General features: G+C 47.2%; 1 long non-coding RNA gene across 1 annotated transcript; it reads left to right on the top strand.

Annotated features, from left to right (window-relative positions):
- The first annotated feature begins 6,035 nt into the window (after positions 1-6,035).
- Positions 6,036-11,291, top strand: LOC144110089 (uncharacterized). The gene is made up of 3 exons (XR_013309700.1): positions 6,036-6,076; positions 8,739-8,880; positions 11,083-11,291. It is a non-coding gene; the product is annotated as an uncharacterized LOC144110089 (long non-coding RNA).
- The last annotated feature ends 10,586 nt before the right edge of the window (positions 11,292-21,877 follow it).

The following is a 21,877-nucleotide window of genomic DNA, read 5'->3' as shown; positions in this document are numbered from 1 at the left end:
ATGGGTTTCGATATTAATATAAAGAAATCTAAACCAGTGTTTAATAGTAGGTACATTTGCTTAGGGCGGACCATCACCGGAGATCCGGACCGCGAGAATGAATAGCTAGGAGAATGTGAACGGGGTGGAGTGCATTTGGCAGGTATACGTCCTCCCACATGATTAATAGCAGCTTAGCAAAAGTTACTCAGATGAAAGTGTATAGCAGCTGTATCTTTACAAAGTAAACTGAGGGGCCAGCTCATTAGATGTATTGTATAAACGAAGAACGCAGCGTTGAGACAACACAAAGAAAAGGTGAGGGCAGGATGGGTGCTACACTTACAACCGATTTGCAGGTTTATCTTATCGGTACTAGCCCGAGAGACAGGAACATGGAGGCCGACGTAAAGGTTTTAACCTAAACTGAACACAGCGCGGCGAACTATGGAAATGAAGGTGATAGCCGTAACGTAAAGACAGGAAGACAGCACAGCTGGTCAGGGAACAAACGCGAGTTAATGACATCCTAGTTGAAGTCAAGAAGAAGAAATTGACTTGAGCAGGGCATGTAATGACGATAACAGATGACCCGTTATGGTGTAGCGCCACCACTGACGCTAGCATTCGGACGAATAGGAAGCGTTGAGCTCGCGCAATGGGAAAAATATCTGGCTACAGGCTAGAGCAGTCGTGGCCACCAGCTGCCCAGTTCCAGCCTCGCACCGATTCCGAAAAAATATGGTAGCGACCACAATTATTACGCAGTGGCTCTCAAGAGAATGCAAACAAAGGAAGGGGTGGCAGAGAATGAGGCGGGCCGATGAGAACAGGAAGTCTGCGGAGATAGCGTGGCCGCAGCTGGTACTGGATAGAAGTGATTAGAGAGATATGGGAGACGCCCTTGTCCTTCGTTATGCAGATTATATGTACTACGTACCCGACTGTGGTGCAGGCAGGGGCTTATTATTTTTTAACCTTTTAGTTCGCCCCAACCTAATATATGTCAACATGTTCGGCGTGGCAGCAAACTTCGGTAGGCCCCCTTTATCCCTTTCTTTACAGCGTGGTTTAGGTGCCCACCGAGATGTGAGACAGTTACTGCGCCATTTCCTTTTCTCAAAACCCAATTTTCAATTTCAATTTTTCTCCGCGCTTATCGTTCACGCCATATGGCGTGCCCACGGCGCTGAAAGGAACCGTTTTGGAGAGTGAGGATGGAACCGTGGAAAGTATGCACACTTTGGGCGAGCCGCTACGCGCTTCTGTTTGCAAAAATGGTGGCGCCTAAGCCTCATCTACTTTTCGCGGCGTTTGCGGTCGCAGTCGATAAAGGTGGCACGCAGAAAAGAACGACGCCTTGGACATGGCGGAGGATGATTTCCGGTGTCACTTTAGGCCGATGAAGGCGCTCGCTTGTAGGCTGTCTGCCAATTTTGAAGGAGAAGTCGGGACGAATGGGTCGATTGCCGCAGTGCTCTGCGTGCTTCACTCCTTTGCGATCGGTAGCTTCAAAATTCCATCCGGTGGCCATTCGGCTCTCGAAATTATCGGCGGACCGGAAAAGAATAAGGTAAGGGAATGCCTCCGCGGCAGCGTCGCGAAACGCATCAGGGTGGCGTGTGAATCCTTTTTAGGCACACGTTCCTAACAGGCGAATTTTACACCGCATGATAACTACGTGCTGCCGTTTCTACGGGAAAGAGTATATACGTGTATTCGCACACGACTGAGATGATGATGATGGCCTGAGGATTCCTACATCGAACTTTTAAGGACAACGCAGCGAGCTGTATGGAAAGCAGAATGATAGGTGTAACGTTAAGAAACCGGGAGTGGGCAGAGTGGGTGAGGGAGCAAACGCGGGTTAATGGCATCCTAGTCGAAATCAAGAGGAAGAAATGGGCTTGGGCAAGGCATGTAATGCGAAGACAGCCGCTGGTATTTAAGGGTAATGGAGTGGATTCCAAGAGAAGGCAAGCGTAGCAGGGGGCGGCAGAAGGTTATGTGAGCGGATGAGATTAGGAAGTGTGCAGGCACAGGGTGGGCGCAGCTGGCAAAGGGCAGGGTTAATTGGAGAGACATGGGAGAGGCCTTTGCCGGGCAGTTGTTGTTGTTGCCTTGGTCACATGGCACATACCCACGACGGGGGATTGGCCAGGGTTCAGTGGGAATACCCCATAAAATAGGAAAAATTTGAGTCAAGCTTAAGATTGAACCTTGGGTGAAATTTCAGAGTAATTTAAAAGGAAAAGAAGGAACAAAATGCCGGGAGAGAATATTTGAGAATTAAATAATGAAAGATATGAAAATACCCAAATCCTTTTTTGAATGCGGAAATTTTTTGGAAACATTTAGCAAGGGAATCTGCCGGTAGCTGTTATATAATTGTGGAGGTATTCATAAACTTGATGCAGTGCAAAACCCCTGGCGCTCGCGCCGAAAGAGAGGAGAGAAACCGACAAGGTGAGACCCAATTTTGTAATGGGAATTTCTAGATGTGTTCTCCTCTGATGTGCAAACCTCCGGCAAGAGAGTAAGAAATGATCCAATGTCTCTACTTCGTTACGTGCAGTGGGCGTAGTCAGGCTGATGATGATGATGATCATCATCATCATCATCATCAGCCTTACTACACCCACTGCAGGGCAAAGGCCTCTCCCATGTCTCTCCAATTAAACCTATATTTTGCCAGCTGCATCCACCCTTTGCCTGCAAACTTCTTAATCTCATCCGCCCACATAACCTTCTGCCGCCCCCTGCTACGCTTACTTTCTCTTGGAACCCACTCTGTTACCCTTAAGGACCAGCGGTTATCTTGCCTTCGCATTACATGCCCTGCCCAAGCCCATTTCTTTCTCTTGATTTCGACTAGGATGTCATTAACCCGTGTTTGTTCCTTCACCCACTCTGCCCGCTTCCGATCTCTTAACGTTACACCTATCATTTTTCTTTCCATGGCTCGCTGCGTTGTCCTTAACTTAAGCTGAACTCTTTTCGTTAGCCTCCACGTTTCTGCCCCGTAGGTGAGTACCGGTAAGATTATGCTGTTGTACACTTTCCTCTTGAGGGAAATTGGTAAACTGCCACTCATGATCTGCGAGAATTTGCCATATGCGCTCCACCCCATTCTTATCCTTCTAGTTATCTCCCTCTCATGATCCGGATCAGCTGTCACTACCTGCCCTAAGTAGACGTATTCCGTCACAATTTCTAGGCTCTCGCTACCAATTGTGAACTGTTGTTCCCTTGCTAGGCTGTTGAACATTACCTTGGTTTTCTGCATGTTAATTTTTAGACCCATCGATCTGCTCTGCCTGTCTAACTCATTGATCATGATTTGCAGTTCACCTCCTGAGTGACTCAGCAAGGCAATGTAATCAGCAAATCGCAGATTATTTAGGTATTCTTTATTTATTCTTATTCCCAACTGTTCCCAATTCAGGCCTCGAAATACCTCCTGTAAACATGCGGTGAACAGCATTGGCGAGATCATGTCTCCTTGCCTGACGCCCTTCCTTATTGGAATTTTATTGCTGACTTTATGGAGGACTATAGTAGCTGTGCAGTTGCTATATATATCTTCCAGTATTTTGACATAAGGCTCTTCTACCCCCTGATTACGCAATGCCTGTATGACTGCTGAGGCTTCCACTGAGTCCAATGCTTTCTCGTAATCAATGAAAGCTTTATATAGAGGTTGGTTATATTCTGCGCATTTCTCTATCACCTGATTGATAGTGTGAATATGATCTATTGTGGAATATCCTTTACGAAAGCCTGCCTGATCATTTGGTTGATTAAAGTCTAACGTTGCCCTGACTCTATTAGCGATTACCTTAGTAAATACTTTGTAGGCAACGGATAGTAAGCTGATCGGCCTGTAATTTTTCATGTTCTTGGCGTCTACCTTCTTATGAATTAAGATAATGTTTACATTCTTCCAAGCTTCTGGTACAGTCGAGGTCATAAGGCATTGCGTATACAGGGTGGCTAGTTTTTTTAGCACGATGTCCCCTACATCCTTCAAAAGATCTGCTGTTACCTGATCCTCCCCAGCTACTTTTCCCCTTTTCCCCAGCTGCTTCTAAGGCTTTCTTTATTTCATCTTTCGTTACTGGCGGGATGACGCATTGCTGTGCACTGCTGTCTTTCTCATTAACGCTCTGATTACATTGGCTACTGTACCGGTCTGTGTAGAACTCTTCGGCTACGTTAACTATCTTATCCATATTGCTTATTACATTGCCCTGCTTGTCTCTTAATGCATACATCTGGTTTTTACCTATGCCTAGTTTCCTCTTCACTGTTTTTAGGCTACCTCCGTTCTTTATAGCATGCTCGATTCTCTCCATATTAAACTTCCTTATGTCGGCTACCTTGCGCTTATTTATTAACTTTGATAGCTCCGTTAGTTCTATTCTATCGGTAGGGTTAGATGCCCTCATGTTTTGGCGCTTCGTAATCAGATCTTTAGTTACCTGAGATAGCTTCCCGGTATCCTTTCGAACTGCCCTACCGCCTACTTCTACTGCGCACTCCGTAATTATTGATATCAGATTATTGTACATTGAATGAAGATCAAGATCATCTTCCTCAGTTAAAGCCGAATATCTGTTTTGCAGCGCTATCCTAAACTCCTGTGCTTTCCCTCTTACGGCTAACTCGTTAATGGTCTTCTTCTTCGCTAGCTTCTTCCGTTCCCTCTTGAAGTCTAATCTAATTCTAGACCTTACCATTCTGTGGTCGCTACAACGCACCTTTCCGAGGACGGCCACACCCTGAATGATGCCGGGTTTAGCGCATAATATGAAGTCGAGTTCATTTTTAATCTCACCATTGGGGCTCTTCCAGGTCCGCTTCCTGTTTTCCCGTTTGCGGGAGAAGGTATTCATGATCCGTAAATTATTTCTATCCGCGAATTCGACTAATAACTCTCCCCTGCTACTTCTAGAGCCTATCCCATAGTCACCTACCGCGTGGTCGTCAGCCTGCTTCTTGCTCACCTTCGCATTGAAGTCGCCCATCAGTACAGTGTACTGCTATTTTACTTTATTCATTGCTGATTCTACATCCTCATAGAAACTTTCAACGGTCTGGTCATCATGGCTGGATGTGGGTGCGTAGGCCTGCACCACTTTCAGCTTGTACCTCATATTCAGCCTAATTACTATAGCTGCTACCCTCTAGTTAATACTGTAGAACTCCTCTACGTTGCCAGCTATATCCTTATTAATGAAGAATCCCACACCTAGTTCTCGTCTATCCTCTAACCCGCGATAGCACAGTATGTGTACGTCCTTTAGTACTGTATACGCCTCACTTGTCCTCCTAACTTCGCTAAGCCCTATCACATCCCATTTAATTCCCGCTAGTTCCTCAAACAGCACTGCTAGGCTAGCCTGACTAGCTGAAGTTCTAGCGTTAAACGTTGCCAGGTTCAGATTCCAATGGCGGCCTGTCCGGAGCCAGGGATTCTTAGCACCCTCCGCTGCGTCACAGGTCTGACCGCCGCCGTGGTCAGTTGCTCTGCAGCCGCTGGGGACTGAGGGCCAAGGGTTAATTGGTTTGATCATAGAAGGTTGTGGCCAAGTACTACACCAGGGTGGCCAAATCCTGCTCTGGTGAGAGAGTGCGTTGTCTGTTCTGTTCACCGAGATAAGGCCGCACTCCAGGCCTGGTTATGCAATTCCATCGACACGCGGATTTTTTTTTTTTAAACCCGATGGAGAATTGCGCGGAACCAGGATTTGAACCCCGGTCCTCTTGCACGCGAGGCGGTTGTTCTACCTCTACTCCATCACTGCTCTTTTTTGATGATGGTGACGTTCTAATGTTCGAGAAAAAAAGTCGCCAGATCATCTTGGGCACTTGTGGTTTTTATTTTCCCCCTTTTTGTAGCTGCGCAGTGCTGTTACTGTTCTACAGTTACACCAACTAATCCACAGTGAACCCTTAGTACGTTTCTTCGCAGCATTCGTCGGGATGTGAAGGAAGAATAGCGCGAGCAAAACCTGCAAGAACGGAAGAAGGAAAAGAAGACGACCCCACCAAGCGTTCATCCGCGCGGGACCTCGCTCAGCGATCTGCTTGGCAAGTACGGAGCGTGCAATTTTCTTTCTAAATTTTACTCCTGAGGTCTTTTCGTACACGCCTACCGGTTAACGAGACATGTTCTCTGGGGTGTGCGCGCAGTTAGTGCGGCGCGCAGCTTTCAGAGGACACGCAGGGAGCAGACATTGATGGAACACTTAGTTCCGCCTTAAGGGTATGACGCGACAGCGTTAATGGGTCCCTTCAGCAGCCTGGAGTCCTCTTTGCGGTCCTCTTCGTAGACACGGATACAATTCTTGCTTTCACCATCACATAACGCTTACCCTAACCTTGAGAGTAGAATTCCATAGCATTGGAGAGCCCTCCCGATACATTACTCTTTCTGTGTCGCCTTGGTTCTGCCTGCATGGCCATATATGTGGAGTTGGTCATTCTCTAATCTACGAGATGATCTGAACCTGAGCTGTAATCGGATACAGCTCAAGAACCCAGCGAATTTTCCCCTTCCAGCCAATGGCGTCGGCCGATTCTTATAACCCTGTTAGTGTGGCAAAGCAGGAAGTGGTAGATGAACAGGGATAATCTCTTCCCTGTATAGTCGAGGATAGACCCCTCTCTCCATTGCGGCGCCGCTCCCTGCATTCTCAGGCTAGCAGGGTCATGAGAATCGGCCGACGCCACTGGCTGGAAGGGGGCCTTTTGACCGAGGAAGAATCGCTGCATTCTTGAGTTGTATTCGATTTTAATTGGTTCCTACCGCAATTGAAATAGCAGCCAACGAGGGACACCAACCCGCAGCAAATGGACGTTGACGACTTGTGTTTCATCCAGATTGCGCAGTGTTTTTAGTTTCCTGTTTTTCCCCCTTTCGCCTATATTTTCTTCTGTGCGCCTAAGTAAAGATCATTTGTTAGTCAGCCTCGTGTAGCGTCTCTTTGCTGTGTGCTGTCCCTCGTTGGCCGCTGTTTTAATTGCTCTAATCTAGATTCATAAATCGCTGGCAGTCCTCGTATACCACTCCCGGCGCAGTGGCGCAGCGTTAAGCGGTGTGCCACTGCCCAGGCAGATTGCTATGCCAAACACAGTCACCGGGTGGGGCTTGTGAACCCAGGTTGCTACTTCCGAGTGACCTCTGGCGAGCAGTGAATGATTTAACTGCCACATAGCACAGTGGGCGGGTTGTGATGACGCCACATGGTCACGTGATCAAAGTGGCAGGTGGTTGACATTGCGTCTGTGGGAATTTGTTACTCATGCCTCTTCCACCGCCAATGGCGACGACGGTGACTCCCGAGTTTTCCGCTTAATGAGACTGTTAAAGCACTCGGGTTAAACTTAGCGCACGTCTCATTAAGAGGCCCGGCTTCCAGGACCTCTATGATGAAAGCAATATGGCGCACGATCCGCATCTCTGCGCGTCCTCACCTTTGTTTTGCTTTCGCTCGCTTCATTTAAGTGCAGAACAATAAACGTGTGACGCTAGCACCGCACCTTTGGTATTCTGACTGGCTGAATAAGTGTCATGTTTTTTCAAAGGGTGAGTGAAATGCCACCTCATATGAAACGACACAGCTAGGACCAGCTTAGGGTGCCAAGAGCTCTGAAATTTTAGTCAGTGTTGTTCAGTGAGGATGACCCAATCATTACGGAGGAGAGTGGTTATTAGAATGAGGGAGACAGGCTACTCGAGAGATCAGTTTTAACGCATAGCCAAGGAGACTGTGGAAGAGCGCTTTACGAGAACTAGCCGGGTTATTCAAGCCGAGCAGTTTGGTTGTGGTGTTCGTGGCGATTTTTGAGTGCCTATAAGCTGCGAGCGGAGCTAAGCCGGCAGCATAAACACGTGTATTAGAGGCGAAACACTTCAGAGACGCACGCAGCAGAGAAAAAGCTCTAGTCCCTACTAGTGTCTACCTCAATACTTCACAGTTTCGAGTGACTGAATAATAGTAATAATAATTGGTTTTTGGGCAATGAAAATGACACATTATCTGTCTCAAATATCGGCGGACACCTGAACCGCGCCGTAAGGGAAGGAATAAAGGAGGGAGTGAAAGAAGGAAGGAAGAAAGGGGTACAGTAGTGGAGGGCTCCGGAATAATTTCGACCACCTGGGGATCTTTAACGTGCACTGACATCGCACAGCACACGGGCGCCTTAGCGTTTTGCCTCCATAAAAACGCAGCCGCCGCGGTCGGGTTCGAACCCGGGAACTCCGGATCAGCAGCCGAGCGCCGTAACCACTGAGCCACCGCGGCGGGTCGAGTGACTGAATAAATATTTATTTAGGAGAACTTCTCTGGGTGGAGCCCAGTGCTGATAGCGGAGGTCACCCGGTCGACCAGCCATTGCTGGTGTGTAAGGGCAAACTGGCCACCCACTTTTAGAGGCTTGGGTGGGGTGAGACATGGGTGGCACAGCAGGAATGGCCTTGCATTGCTGCTCCATATAAGAGGGAAGGGCGTACACAAAGAAAAACAAGCAGGAGGACTAAGGGATGAGTATGGAAGCGAAATTGTCGAATAGTTAATTCAGTGCCGCAGCAGCCTCACAGGGAGATTACTGAGCTAGTAGAAACGCATATGTTCACCCCATTAAAGTGACCGGAATGCACCCATGGTTCAAACTATAACTCCTCCTCTCCGCGATGCTCGGGACGAACCAGAATGCTCATCCGCACGTCTTGTTTAATATATCCGGAACAGGACGCAGCCTGTGTTCGCCTAAGCTACAGGCGCGTCACCTCGATGAGCGGCCTCATCGGCTTCCTGGGCATCGCTTTTTCTCTGGGTGCCTGCGATGGCTCGGCGACAGCGCTGATGGCAACCCAGCCTCACCAGACCAAACGTGAGTGCCTTCGCATTCGACTGTAGATGTTGACATTAAGTCGCATTGTAGGGCACAGTGTGTGCCTATGGGGTCTAAAGGTTGAAGTGGACCTTGTGATATTAGCATAGAGTATTAGTATTGTGTACTCTTTTCACCAGAAAAAGGCGAGAAAGTTTTTACGCTGGTAACTTTGTTACGATGATGATGACGTGTAAATGACTTCAACACCGGTGTCCTGCAGTGTGGCGTAGCCAGAAATTCCCAACCTCATCTGGAGTCCTGAAAAAGAAAATAATAATTGCTTTTTTGGGGGGAAAGGACATGGCGCAGTATCTGTCTCATATATCGGCAGACACCTGAACCGCGCCGTAAGGGAAGGGATAAAGGAGGGAGTAAAAGAAGAAAGGAAGAAAGAGGTGCCGTAGTGGAGGTCTCCGGAATAATTTCGACCACATGAGGATGTTTAACGTGCACTGACATCGCACAGCACACGGGCGTCTTAGCGTTCTGCCTCCATAAAAACGAAGCCGCCGCGGTCGGGTTCGAACCCGGGAACTGAAAAAAATGTCCTGTATGTGGTCCTGAGGTGAAATGGTGGCATAAAATTCGGCTCGCATTGACAGGCCGGCGTACGTGGCGCGAATGAAAACTCGCTCAAGCACCCTGAGGAATATCCACTGCTGACCGACAGAGAGCGCGTAGACTCGCCTATGTTGAGCGATGGCCTCTCACGTAACCAATGGCGACGCCCGCCCCGGCGGGAAGGTGAGGGAGCGCTTGTACTACAGACACCTATGCAAACACCTATTTCACCTATGCAGTGTTGAAAAACAACTACATATACTATGTCAATGCCTTTGCAGTGTACGTTGATAATATTTTTGTTTACTTGTCTGTATATTCTAAACAGTAGTATCATATTTTCCACATTTGTTATTTGTAGAATTATACCGACAATAGCCTCATTTCATGCATTATTTCGTTGTTTACGTCATAGTTTGTTGTGATTGCGTTGCACCATTTTTGGTTTTTCCTAGCATGTTTACCTGTTGAATGTTCTCGTTAATAATTAACTAGACCACTTTCTTGCTGACTTAACTATGCGCTCCTGCCACATTCTCAAATGGGATTAGCAGCATTTGTAAATCAATACGTGTGTGTGCCTGCCTTGGCGCTAACTGGCCATCACATGCGGCGTGCCCTGTAGGTAGGGGGAGTTTAGTGCCGGCAGCCTTCCTGACGCAGTCCCGAATGGGATTAGCAGTATTTGTAAATAAATAAATGCGCGTGCGTGTGTGCCTGCCTTGGCGCGAAGTGGCCATCACATACCGCGAGCCCTGTAGTTCGAGGGAGGTTAGTGCCGGCGGCCAGCCCTTGCCGTAGTTTGACTTCAGAGAAGTGCTACCTTACGACTCTGTGCGAACACCGCTGTCACCCAGCTCTTGACCTGCGAGGGAGCGTGTGCCATGCAGACTTCGGCACGGCCTCAACGTGATCATCCGGTCGACGTACTGCCGCAGTGGTCGCTGAACAGTTTGTGTTTCTTTGGTTTGCCTCTCGTGCATGAGGGCACTATTGTTGCAAGAATTCTACTCGTGCTGTAGCCTAGCTGTAGAAAGCATTACTTTGCATATGTTGCATTGTTCCATAGAACACTACTACCATGCGGTCTTACGAGGGATTTCGAATGAATTTGTATCGCCTCGCTTCTGTATGTTTTTTTATTCAGTGAACATTTGAATGCGACACATTCTCTGGCTTGCGACCGGCGAAACCTGGGTGCCAAAGGACCAACCTTTTTGACACTTTGTAGTTGGCATCTGGCTGAGCTTGTCGCACTAACTCGAGGGCATCTCCTGTGCGATCGGGTCGGCTACCTTCCCACGCTGTAAGGGTGTCTGGGAATGTACACCACCATAGTGTGTGTTATAGATGGACTGAGCCCGGTACTTCACCAGTCCGTGGGCGTGCGGTTCATGCAGACCTTGCGCCAGATGCATTCACAATAGCTGGGAGTGCAGTAGTCTACCGCTCTTGGCATCATTGATCGCTCTGAAGGAGAACGAGTGTGCACGGCCTTTTTTGGTGACATATTACGCAGCAACAGGCGAACCGTATAGATGGCATAGTGAACACGCAGTTCGTTTTCTCAGATAGGACCAAAAGTGCATTCGGAGGAAATCGGAATAATGTTCCTTGGCTTTAACGCATCTGTTCCAGACGAAAGCGGCTGCGACGGGGTCCTCTTCACGCGCCAACGCCAGTTCTGCGACGCCGCTTTCAGACACGATGCTCTCAACGCCAGTGGGGACGCCAGGACTGCTTGCTCGTAAGAGACGGCGGCAGGGCTTAGCCATTTGCGTCTGCTGAAAGCCCCGTCATAATGGTCACCTTGCAAACCTGAGTTTGTGATCATCATTCTCAGTTAAACTACTGTAGGACATCTCTCTCTCTCTCTCTTATGTACTTCCATTTGGCCCTGCCCTTGGCCAGCTGCAGGCAACCTGTCCCATACGCCTACTTGAATCTCGTCGAAGACTTGTATGTTAGTGGCAACATACAGCTGAGATAAAAAAAAATTGGCGGTGGTTTAGCTCTGGTCAGTGCCTCCTCTATACTTCCTCTGCCTGGGCGAACGCTCTCCTCAGGCCGCCGAGCGCCGGCTCCGCCGCCGCTCGCGGCTGCCGCATGGCTGCGCTGTGTGAGTAGAATGGTAGTCCTTCGTCCTTCAACTGCTGTTGAAGGACGAAGAAGTAGGTGTATACGCGCTATGCGAGACATATCTCAGGGATCTAGAAGACCCACCATTTATTGATGGCTACGTCTGGGAAGGGAGCAACAGAACCACAACGGAGAGGAAGGGAGGAGGAGTAGGTATGCTGATTCATCAAGGAACAAATTGGCAAAGAATAAAGTCAACTTGCAAAGAACATGTCTGCGTATTGGGTACAATTTCCGGTTAAAAGGACATGGCTAGGAGTAGTTTATTTAGGGACAAGGAAGACAGATGGAGGCAAGAGAACAAGGATCTAGTTAAGTGTCTCAATGACGATATAAAGCAGTTTGGAGAAGGCGCCAATATTATTCTGTTGGGGGACATGAATGGCCACATCGAGGATCTGGATGGATGCACGGATTGTAACGGGAAGTTGATGCTAGACTTCTGTGAGCGACACAACCTAGTTATTGTAAATAGAGAAACTAAGTGTGAGGGACAAATCACGTGGGAATCCTGAAACAGGCAAACGACCATTGACTACTGCTTAATCTCGCAGGGGATGTATAGCAAGCTCGCAATGATGGAAATAGACGAAGAGGGGAAGTACAGCCTCGGTAGTGATCATAAGCGTATTAGTCTACAGTTGGGAACCCTGCTCAAAAGAAAAATGAAGGGGAGTCAAAAAGAGTACGCAAAATTAAATGGCGAACAAATAGCGCAAATAGCGGCCTGCATAGAGGAAGCAATAGAGACACATCCCATGGAAAAGTGAGATTGTAATAAGTTAGAACTACTCGTTAGTACAAAAATAAAACAAGTAAAAGGAGTAAACCGCTGGAGAGGAAAGAGGAAGCCACGAAGTTGGTGGAATAAGGAAATTAGGGAGGCCACCGAACAACGACGGTTGGCATCACGGGAAAACACAGAAGCAAAGAGGGCGCAGTTATCCGAAGAGTAAATAGGCCGAAAATGGGTATCTTATCGACAAAAGGAACAGCAAGTGCAGGTCCTCGTCCAGGCTAAAATAAAGCAGTCCTCTGATCGCTGGCTGGCTGAAGTTCGCGATGCAACCAAAGGGGGGCCAAGAAAATTCTGGAACCATATAAGCTGGCTGGGCAAAGCGAATCACAGAAAGCAGGAACACATTCACGATGCCGAGGGAAAATGTTTAGAGGGAGATGACGCTGTGAACTACATTTCATCAGTTATAGCTGAGTCATTTAAGAAAGACGATAGAGTAATCACCCCAAATGAGGGAGCAACACAGGAACGCACAATAGAAAACAGCGTGGAACTGACGAATCATAACTGGAAAAAGGCGGAAGCAAATATTCCAAGATGTACGTCAGCAGGGACCGACGAAATTCCAATCAAGCTAACTAATGAACTTGGCCCAAGAGGCAAGGGAACGCTGATAAAAGTATTGGAGGCAGTCATAACGAATCAACAAATTCCGCACAGCTGGAAACAAAGTAAAATGAATTTGATTTATAAAGGGAAAGGCAATAAGACGAACATAAAATCCTTCCGACCGATTACGATAACATTAGTTACATACAGGCTGGCGATGCAGACGGTGAAAATAAAAATGCAGTCAAGGGTAGAAAGTAATAGAATACTCGGAAAACTTCATAACGGATTCAGAAGTGGTAGGCGCTTAGATGATTGCCTGTTCGTGCTTACCCATTGCATAGAAATAGCTAAGGCGGAAAACAGGCCTCTGTATTTAGCCTTCTTGGACATAAGCGGTGCATACGACAACGTGAACAGGGAACTCCTGTGGAACATATTAAAAGGTGAAGGTGTCAGTCATGGGGTAATTAATTTTCTACAGGAAATGTAGCGAGAAAATGAAGTTGAAATAACATGTGAAGGAATTAAGAGTACAACAACTGTCCAGGTACACAAAGGATTAAGGCAAGGTTGTCCTCTATCACCGCTGCTGTTCATGCTTTATATGATAAGTATGAAAAGAAGGCTACAAGGAAGCAATCTAGGTTAGGATCTGTCGTACACATTAGGCGGAAAGGTTGATGAGCAACGACTACCGGGTTTAATGTATGCGGGCGATAAGATAGGAAGATTTGCAAACTTTGGTGAATTGCTGTGGAGACGAAGGAGACAGTATAGGTTTCAGTTTTAGCGCAACTAAGTCAGGTGTGATTGTTTTCAACGGCAGAACTGATCAGGAGCTTACAATACAAGGCCATGAAATACCACGAGTGACCGAATACAAATATCTCAGGGTATGGGTAAACAACGGGCATATGTACACGGAAAAGCAGGAACAGTCTCTCATAGCAAAAGGGCGAAGAGATGCCGGGATAATGAAACATAGGGCATTGTGGGGTACAACAGGTATGAAGTCCTCAGAGGTATTTGGAAAGGAATAATAGTGCCGGGGCTTACCTTCGGGAATGCGGTTCTATGCTTAAGGGCTGAAGTTCAGTCGCGATTAGAAGTAAATCAGAGAACTGTCGGAATATAAGCACTAGGTGCCCACGGGAAAACCACAAACGAGGCAGTACAGGGGATATGGGCTGGGCAACATTCGAAGCACGGGAAGCTCAGAGTAAAGTACTATACGAAGAACGCCTGAGGAAATTGGATGACAACGGGTGGGCAGCTAAGGTATTTAAATACCTGTACAGAAAGAGCGTTGACACAAAGTGGCGGAAACGAACTAGAAGGCTGGCCAGTAAGTTTGCCAGAGACGAGGAAGGAGAAAGAAAGAGCATTAAACGACAGGCTAAAAACGTCGAAGGTAAAAATTGGATAGATTAAATGAAAAAGAAGCATAGTGTATAAGTATATCGATGCTGGAAAACGCAGATCAGGAAGGAAACGTTTTATGATAACCCAAGAGGCAGTGCCCTCCTCTTTGAAGCTAGGTCAGGGTGTCTTAGAACGCGCAGCTACAAAACGAAACTTAACGAAGAAGATGACACATGTGCTGTGTGTGGTAAATCTGTAGAAACAATAGAACACCTCATCCTAAAATGTGATGGTATCCATCCCGATGTCGATGCAGGCACAGTCACTCTTCCTGAGGCCTTAGGGTTTAGAGATAACAATAGTCATGTAAATAAATCTGCGGTGGAAATTAGCAAAAAGCGATTGGAGGATTGGTGGCAGAAAAGCAGAGAGGTGACATAAGTTTTAAAGTGTAGGAAGACGTTTTTAAAAAAAAAATTAATGGCGAATTTTATTAACAACTTATAGCAGAGTTAAACAAAAATAAAGGAAAAAAAAACAGCATGGTGGCAACTACCACTGCCCCGTTTCAAAGGGGACGCTTCAACTTTCCATCCATCCATCAACGTCTGGCGCGTCGGGTGTCTCCGTTCTCTTCGAGAATACGAGAAGCTGGCCTGGCGCTGATCGGCCGCGCGCAGTACGATTCTTGCTTTCGCGTTTGCATGCGTGTTTAATTGCATTCATACTTTCCTGAGGCTTTTTCAAGTTTGTATTCCTCATGCAATCTGTCCCTATGTATTTAGAAGCGCTAAAAAGAAAAAAAAAGATGTGGGCATACCCATGAATTTCTCACAGACGAGACGTATATCAGACGATTCTGTTCACTACCTATTCTACAGTGGGGTCTGTCAAATATCTGCTGACAGAAGAGAATTTCTTTTTCGTCCCCACCAGAAAATTCCAACAGCGATCCAATTGAATCCCTGTTTGGCAGTTTGCGAATGTCATCCGGGTATAACGACATGTTGGATGTTCGGGCTGCACTGTCAGGTCTCGGAAAGCTACTGAAGACCATGATCGCTGCGTCTAATTCAGCATCTAATATTGCCCACCCCTATATTTTTTTTATTCGATAAGTGTTCCATGAGGCATAAGTTGAAAAAAGGGGATGGAATGCGGGAGATAGAAAGTCAAAAGAAGGATTGAAGACCCGTTGCGCTGAGGTAGTCCGCGAAATGCTATCTTCAGGCAGATGGTGCAGCATGACGTTACATAACTGATTGCACTGACAGCAGGGCGCATTTTTCGCGCGTACCGCTCAAAGTTGAGCGTCAACACTGCGACTCGAGTAACAGTGCTGCAGGAAAGTGCGCGGCCGATCAAATGATGATACCGCATGGCGCAGCTCCACATTTTCTGGCGCCAACTGTGGCTTCGGTGGCGACAATGGTAACTCTAAAAAACTTTACGAAGGAAACAAGGGATCAGGTGTCGCTTTGGAAGCAGTCTAGCCGCTTTACGTGCTACTTAATGCATGCCCTTCCGGCTTGCGTCGTCTGTTACATATGAGTAAACAGCACACAACAGAGCTTTTTCAGCGCCCCAAGCTTTCAGTATTAGCTGCTGCCAAGCACTGCTTTCAAATAACGACCCTCAGATAAGTGAACTTAAAGGTGACAATTTTTCACGAATTGGATTCAAGCAGGCGCGCGCTGTCATATCAGCGCAGCAGAAGACGCGCGAGTGCACTGCTCAGCAATAGCCGCAAACGGCACGACTGAAATGGGCCGGTTACGCTTAGCGACCAGAGCTTCCGAGCTCCCTTTAAAAAAGCTTTGGTTGTACTTGAAACAACATGAAAGCAGTCGAAAAATCAGCGACAGAACAGCGCTAACGGTCTGCGTTTCTATGGGCGACGGTGATGCGACGGGCGTCCTACTCCGGTGGCGGCGCGTCGCGGCGAAAGGCCGTACTAGCCCCGAAGGCCGGCTCTCATTATTCGCCTCTCCTTTTCCCAGGCACAGAAAGTATAAGGAGGCACTGCTCCGGTTAAACCTGGAGTGACGCGTTAGCAATAGCTGGCCGAGTGGAACTTACTTAGTCAAATCGCAAAGTCAGTCTTCCGCCGCTCCGTTTCGCTGGGCGTTCCGTATTCATCTTCGTCCCACTTGACACGGCGCATGCGCACAGCCACGGCCGCTCAATGGCAACACACTTGGTGCGGCCCGTCGCGTCGGCCGAGAGAGGCGTGACGCGCCTAGTTCCCATCGCCACCGCAGCAGCGCCACTGCTCCGGGACAGTTGCGGGCGGAGAGCTGTGCTCTCCGCCTGCAGCGGCCGCGCGGTCAGCGCTTGATTTGTTGCGAAAAAAGAGCTGTGTAGCGGTATTTCACAAAATATGAATGGTAATGCCAACTGGCGATGTGCTACTGATAGCAGTACGTCAGCATCGCTGCGCTTGTCAGCGACAGTTTGCCTCGGAAGGCACCTATGTTGGGTGCGCTTCTTCGAGCATTCGCCTGTTCAGTAACTCGCGTTCGACACACAGGAAGCCGGTTATTCGTTATATTAACTTGTTGCATATATTAGCTGGTTAGCATAAAAATGCTTGTTTTAAGAAGTCCGAACTCTGATCAGTCTGGTTCACAATTAGAGCCGATGATTGACGCTGTTTTACATTTCTGGACACGCAGAATTCTACAGCATTACAGTTCAGAAGGTTCACGGGTATACGCGGGAAATAATTCGCAAATGGGCACTACTAGCCTACATCAATGGTCGAAAAGAAAACACGACAACCAGAAGTCAGTAAGTTGAGTCCAGTTCTTTTCATTTCAAAGTTCATGTACACAGAATCTGAAAGCTTTACAAGCGCAGAACTTTTCTCGAGAGAGGTTTATGTGTAAGCAAAGTTTTTCCACTGTCGAATTCAGGTTGCTAGCCCAGTTCGTCAACAATGGTCTTATCAGCTTGCTCAAAAATACTTTGCAGAAATCCTCAGCGTGGTTGCGATCCTCTTTTTCACAAGTCAACGCTGGACATTGTGTGAAATGAGGAAGTATTGCGGACGTCAAGGTGTTGCATAGCCTGCTGGTTCGTCTCACGTCCGAGCACTTCATGACCTTGGTGACAAAGGTGCATACAAGCTTACACAGGCCAACTGCTTCCATTGTTGGGTACCTTAGCCGTCCATCGTCAACGTTGCGTATCAATCCATAAATTGCTCCAGCTGGCCTCGCTGCTTGAAGAAGGAGTTTGCAGGAATCACAAACCACCTGAAAACGAGCATAACAATGAAAAACGGTACTAAAAGAGTTCAGGCATATTTCAGTTTATATATGTATATGAATTAGTCATCTAAACAAAGGACAAATAAATGCAAGCCTAATCCAATTTTTTAAACTTGTAAACCAACTGTACCTTTTCCTCACATGCACGTGCAACGTAACCGGCCAGGTATACAATTGGTGCCAACTCTATGTCAGCTACCAGCTCACTCCACATAGTGATGAATTCAAGCTCACTCGAGAGCTCCTTGGCTGCAGATGAGATGGCAGCTGACAAGGCATAAGTTTTACCATCCTGGATGGGAAGTTTAACAGCTGCTTTCGCCTCGGAGTTCATGGGAGCATTTGCTGTCTTTGCTGCTTGCAGGATTCCAACCTGCATAAAGAATGGCAAAATATGTAACTCCTCACCTGCCTAATTGTTTTTTTTTACAGATGGTACCTTCAGCAGTTTTTCTGATGTGAACACTGCCACCCGTGCGTCGACCCTGTCGTTTCTACCATTGAATTGTCTCAGGCTGCTGAAGAGCGATTGAACAGGATCGCTGTTAAGAGCTTGTGTCAGGACATAGCGGAAGCTGAAATACAAGAGATTCAGTTAAATGAAATGCAATAGTATGGGCGTGAAAGACTCCACTGAGAAGACACTTACTTGACGTGATCCAGGAGGTACTCAATTAGTGCCACTGTTGATCTTGTTGTCAAGAGCGTAGCTTCGTATGTCTCCTTGGTGAGTTTTCGTTTGGACCTGCCGCCTTGTATCTGAATATCCTCAACATAGCACACGAAGTCCAACTCTAACCAAGACAGTCTTTCGTCGTCAGATACAGTGAATGATTCTTCCTGCTGTTTCCATGGCTTCACTGAAGCGATGTTGTGTAGAGCGTACCACTTTGCTATCATCCTCATAAAGGTGATTGTTGCAGAGCAGTCTTTGAATTCAGACGCTTCCGGGTGGCACTGTGAGTTTTCTTGAAGGTACTGGAGAGTGGCAATAACAGGCGGAGAAAATATTTGCACGGCCCTGCGCACTTTCATTTTTTCGAGGTTGTTTGGCTCAACATGAGCCCGTGTAAGGAACCTTACGGGCTTAACGAGGAGTTGAGTTTGAATTTCAAAAAGTTTCCTTAGGTAGAATCCACCTCGAATGGCTTGCCCTTCACCTACCATTTCCCTTTCTAGGAAGTTGTTGCGGAGATTCTTGATTAAATGGTTTGGATCAAAGGACAAGAAGAGTGGATCACCTTCCCTAAAAGGGTGAGGTACAGCGTGGGCAAGTGCACCATCCTCTGAAAGGCGTTTGAATAGGGCAACATTAGTTTGATGGCTGTCCGTCACAATTCTAGCCACACGAAAACCAAGTTCTTCCACTGTTTTCATTACTTCCATAGTCATAGAATGAAGCTTGTCATTTTTCAGGCAGCGGGTGAAAAAATAGCCGAATGGTATAACGTAAGGTGTCGACAACCCTCTCAAAACAAAGCACAGCAGGCGATTTGCCCCCTGAGGGACTGTTGTAGCATGATCTGTAGAGCCGACGTCTACGAGGTCAAAAACCTTGTCAACATCTCGGTCATAGATTACTTTTTGTGCAATCGCCATTTCATCGATGATGAGTGAACAGAAAGCCTCTTGCGGCACACTCAGGCTTTCGTACTCAACACGAAGACGTTCTCTGATGAGGGATGTGACTCCAACTTCTCCTGTTGAATGACCCACATATTTCTGTAGTGTGGTACGACCCGGTAGCTTGAAAAGGCTTCTCGAGTGAACATGCTCATAGCCCTTGCTTGAGCACGCTTTCCATAACACCCTCTCTCAAAACAGGTTCATTGTACACTGATTTTTGCTTGCAGCAATTAGAAACCTGATTTTTGATGAAGAGAGCTGTTTTGTCCTCGGCTTCGGATGATTTGATTACCTTCTTGAAATCTTGAATCTCCTTGTTTACTTCGTACCATTGCAAACGTTCTTTTAATTTGTCGTGCTCGGCTTGCAGCTTTTGTAGTGCTTTACACTGACGAGCTATTTTCATTTTCAGCCTGCGCACAATCTTCTTTGCATCATCTATCACTCTCGCAAAATCGAATGTTGTCTGACAAGCTTCATCCACCAGCGCAGAATTATCGCAGCCGGCTTTTAATGTGAGCTGGTATACATTGTTGACTAACAAGGCACTTTCACTAGAAACTCCTGTGCATGCCTCTGCAAAAAGTTCATTTCCACTCACATTTGGGCTCTGTTTTTTTTTAGCCGTGCAGTGAGCAGAGCAGTCAATTCGTGGCCTCTTTTTTCTTCTTTGTTCACTTTCTTTTTGCATGTAATTTGGGTAGTTCGGAAACACAGTCGGAACCGCTGTCGGAAGTAGAATCTTCAGTTTCGTTTCTTTCTTGTAGTCCGTAAAGTGCAGTGAGCATAGCAGCGATTTATCACTCGGCTCCCACTTGGTGCCTCTTCCACCCGGGCCCTCCCGGGAAATGTTCTTCAACCATGCTGCCCGCCGCTGAGGATCGCACGGAAATTCATGATATCGGATCGTCGGATCTTTCCTTGCGTTGGTGCTGCACAGCGGCACACAGCAGTTGCGCGGCATGGCACTGCATGTGCTAAAACATCTGTTTACACCGTACACGATCACACACGTACAATACAGCAGTCGTGAATCGAAAAGAAGCACGCTGCGACACGTGACACCCACTGGTTCTGCGGCGCTCGGGCGCTCTCCCCACTGCAAAGTGTCCCGGAGCAGTGGCGCCCCGACGGCGGAAACTGTAAACTCTCGCGTCACGCTCTCGCCCAGCAGAATCGGCGCGACGCGACGGGCCGCACCAAGTGCGTTGCCATTGAGCGGCCGTGGTACCATAGAGCTACTACTACCAACACTAGAGCGAAAGCGGCGGCAGCACTCGCATGTAAACCCTCTCCACTTTTTTTATAACCATGGACGACAGCCATCTTGTTACTCCGCTCATGGTCCCCTGCATGGTCCAGGCGACCTAGACCAGGTTTAACGGCAGTTTGCAGCGTACTAATCTGGCAACCTCACAACTTCCCCCAGTATGGCCGCACGCTTCGTAGTGCGCGTCAAAAAGTTGTACGAGGAATGGTGCTGCGGCTTGCTTACGTACTGTGTTGAATTCCTTTCTAGTTCATGCGCAAAATGTTCGCGATGGTGCGCGCACGAAGATACTTCCAGGTGGTGGCGAATCTTGTGCCGCTCATTACGTATGATTTGTGTTTGTGTGAGCCGAGATCAACGAGGATGGTTGGCGAGGTTCAGCAAGGTTTGTTTTGATGTACGGGGTATTATAAAGCATGCATGCCCCATGCCTTTTGGCGTAACCTGGAGTCCCTTTAGTAAAGTGTGCACCATCGCCACCTCCTGTCTTCTCCGGCGGTCAGATCTCGTTGGTGTTCCATACAGGAGACGAGGCAGAAGGGAGACGACACTCGCGCGGAGTGCAGCGCATGCCTTCTGTATCACTGCCTGTGAAGATGCGAATTCTGTTTGAATACAACGGAATATCTGTAACAGACTCCGTTCCGAAAGGTTTAATCTGCTTGCAACGAAGCACCAAAGCGTACATACATGGAAGAGCTTTATGCAAGAGTCATGTGGGATAAGCCGCACTCGGAGAGCACTAACAGAGTATTGTGCAAGGTGATGATAGTAAAGAGAAACGTTGGAATGCGGTTTGCTCGCGTACAGCTTTGGAAATATTAAAAATTCAGGCCATATTCTGTAAAACAAAAAATTGACAATCAGTGTATCTGGACAATTACAAGCATGTGAGATTATTAAGCAACTTGCCACTGCAAACTTACAGCTGGTTTCATAGTTGACAGTCATGTAACTTCAACAGTTATGTTTGTGAATGCCTGCTTTTTATTTCTGCCATAAATTCACTGATGTTACTGTTGTACACACTAGACAAAAGTATCATAGCTTGTAAGTAATGTCTCAGTCATACACAATATAGCATTCAATACTTTGCACATCTTTTCACACACTCAAAGAATGCACATTAAAAAAAATAGAAACAGTACCAAGACCTCTGCTCTCATTTGTTGAACACCTAATAGGGCAGCCTTGATGCAGCACTGAGGGAAACTTGGAAAAAAAACATGTTCAACATAGTATCAATACAGTGATTTTGCATGAATAATGTTCGAATAAATGTTCGATGTCACTCTTCATCATACTTGTTATCTATAGCAGGACTGTGCATCTGGTGCAGATCCCTTCAGATATAGCATCCCTCATAGTCTGTGCCAATCTGGGATGTTAAACCCCACAAAACCAAAAAAATAG

This window comes from Amblyomma americanum, chromosome 11 (assembly GCF_052857255.1).
Source record: "Amblyomma americanum isolate KBUSLIRL-KWMA chromosome 11, ASM5285725v1, whole genome shotgun sequence".
Lineage (NCBI taxonomy): Eukaryota > Metazoa > Arthropoda > Arachnida > Ixodida > Ixodidae > Amblyomma > Amblyomma americanum.
This window is presented reverse-complemented; position numbering and strand designations above follow the sequence as displayed.